Source organism: Ptychodera flava (assembly GCF_041260155.1).
Source record: "Ptychodera flava strain L36383 chromosome 3 unlocalized genomic scaffold, AS_Pfla_20210202 Scaffold_26__1_contigs__length_13983176_pilon, whole genome shotgun sequence".
NCBI classification, from domain to species: domain Eukaryota; kingdom Metazoa; phylum Hemichordata; class Enteropneusta; family Ptychoderidae; genus Ptychodera; species Ptychodera flava.
Window position 1 is genome coordinate 9109551 of NW_027248280.1, and position 2689 is coordinate 9112239.

Here is a 2689-nt window from a genome sequence, read left to right on the forward strand (position 1 = left end):
ATCAAATAAGTGAAATCAAATTCCAGTAAAATCAAGTACTTTTTAACACAGCCTCTTTCGGTGAATTATATGATACAATTGGTTGGAGATGTAATTTAACCATATTTGGCCTAAAACTAAGACAGGCCAAACAGAGTTAAAAGCAACTCTGACTCACCTGAACACAGCAAACACAAGCAGACTCACCTTTCCAAACGTTCAAAATAAAAAGCACAAAACATATCTGTAAGTCTGATGACCAATTTAATAAATTTTTGGCTTCAACAAATTTCATAGACACAGTGAAAAGGGATTTAGTCCAAGATTAGTTTTTAAAAGAGTTCATTTAACTCTGGCCAAGTCTTGTCTTTTATGTCCTATTTTGTTTTGAAATTTGACATTGAAGACTTCTTTACGTAAGTCATGATTATTCTTGCCAAATTTCTCTTGGGCCTTGGCTGACATGCACACTGAAATGAAACAGAAAGACGAGAATGAACTTAGCAACATTTATTAAGACGACAACTTTACAATAAAGTTTCAGAACATGTGTGTGATTTGTTACATACACATAGAGGAATTTTTTACATACATCTTTGCGAGTGCAAAATTAATACATTGAAAGTGTAACATATATGTCTATAAATGTATTGGGTTTGTGTATGTTGTATTGACTTGACTAGTTGCCACAGCCACTATACCGATTAATTTATGTACATCTTTACAAAGTGAGGGCATCACAATTCATAATTTGAATCAATACAAGAAAGTATGTTTATACATGAGGCAAACAAATTATTGAACTCATTAAAAATTACAGCTGCTGTCCCTTGAAAATTAAGACGTTTCACATTTCTAAATATTTTTTCTGTCTTTCAATACAAGGCTTCTTACTTGGCAATATCATATTAACAATGGATTTTAAAACTAACCATGTGGATGATGTAAAAGAAGTAAAAAATGCAAGTAAGACCGGGTGGTACAAACAATCATAAGTTTACATAGCCATGTTCATCCTACGATCTACCGGTAGTTTGTTTTTTTTTTAATATTTTCATTTCCCCTATTTTTTTTATAGCAGTGTTTTTGCACTGAGTGATCATGGACGCAAACTAAGCTTAGGCGTTTTTCAAGCCCAGCTTTGTTTTGCGTTAATGGCCACACTGTACACCTCCCTCCGCCCTGTCCAGGTATACAGATACGTACTTTCTTTTCACCCTCAAGCTCTGGTTAAAAATGTCGGGCAATATACAAAACCAAGCTTCCCAGGAAAACATCAGTGTGCAGAGAAAAGCCTCTCTATAAGGCATACTAATTCGTAATTGTCCTTTATAAATATGCATTTCAACTTACCGGATGAATGGAAAATTATCGTCCACGACGACTTGCTATCTCGGTCACTGCATCCAACACTGTCGCGGGGAAATACACTTTACCTTCATGCCAACTGAAACATTACCACTTAGACCTAAGTCACTTGCTGTTTTGACTAAAAATGTGTCGTCACTGGGGGAAGAAATGACCGAGAAATCAGCCATAATTCGTAGGATTCAGCTGGTCCATTACTTCAAAACTAAATCTGCGCAATCTCATTTGAGAGATGCAATGTGATATCCGATAACGATCGTGTGGGAACACAAAGCATTGGTCAAATTCGAAAGGTCAAGGGTCGTGATCGTCGCAAAATTTTGACATTTCAAGTACGCGTAAACTGTTCTTTTAGATTTTTCTAATAAGCAAAAATTGACTTTATATGAAGAGATCAGTTAAAATACGGACGTCCAACACACTAAGTGAACCCTGTTGCAATTCTGATCAGCCTTGTTAAATTCCAGCTTACTCATTTACGGGACCCTTACGTCCATACCCTGTTGCGTCCCGTCCACTCTTCCAACACAACTCTTTCCAAAGTCACGACATCATACATCGTCAGAAGCGTTAGTCCATCCGGCTCGACTTTTGAACGGTTTGGGGATGAACAGTACCTGTACTGCGTTTCCATTAAGTTTTATGTAAGTTGTAATCGCAAAGTTTTACAATGGCAGATGCAGAACCGTCGCAAGTGTGTTCGTCGTTGTGTGATGATCTGACGTACATGTACATGACTGCATAGCCAGTTGCTGACGGACGTACGCGAAAACGTGGACCGTATGAGAAAAATTAAATGACAGATCCAACCATATTACGTCTGGAAATGTGAGTACCTTTCAATAGAATGTAGGTTCCGATCATATGGAATATTTAGCGGTGAACATGTGTTTATTATTGCACATTTTGAAAATAAAAATAAACGATGTTTAAAATTTGATCTGTGCTGATTTAATTTAGAGGCTGCTCACAGACGTTTGCAGCCATCTGCATGACTTCCCTCTTGTCATATTCATTGGTTTATACTGAAAATCCCTGGTCTCGTTTTTTTGAATGGAAATGAATGAAACCAATGCTAATTATATTTAAGGGATAGATTGTAACTTCATAATTTTGGCAGAAATTGTGTTCTTCGTACATCGACTACAGGTTTTTCTCTCTTTTCAAAATCATGTTAGCCAGTATTGCTTATGTTATTCTATTTTCTAAAATACGTTCAAATATCCAGTCTTCACGACCTGTATTATGTACAGTCAGCATTGTTATTGTTGGTAAACACATTTTGGTCTGGACTAAACTTCAATTGAACACAATAACAGTGAACTTTTATAATATACAGCAC

General features: G+C 36.3%; 1 long non-coding RNA gene across 1 annotated transcript; it reads right to left on the reverse strand.

Annotated features, from left to right (window-relative positions):
* Nucleotides 1-224: 224 nt before the first annotated feature.
* LOC139126001 (uncharacterized) lies at nt 225-2023 on the reverse strand. Its single transcript, XR_011550429.1, has 2 exons — nt 1333-2023; nt 225-449 (listed from the first exon to the last, which is right to left on the reverse strand). It is a non-coding gene; the product is annotated as an uncharacterized lncRNA (long non-coding RNA).
* Nucleotides 2024-2689: the final 666 nt, after the last annotated feature.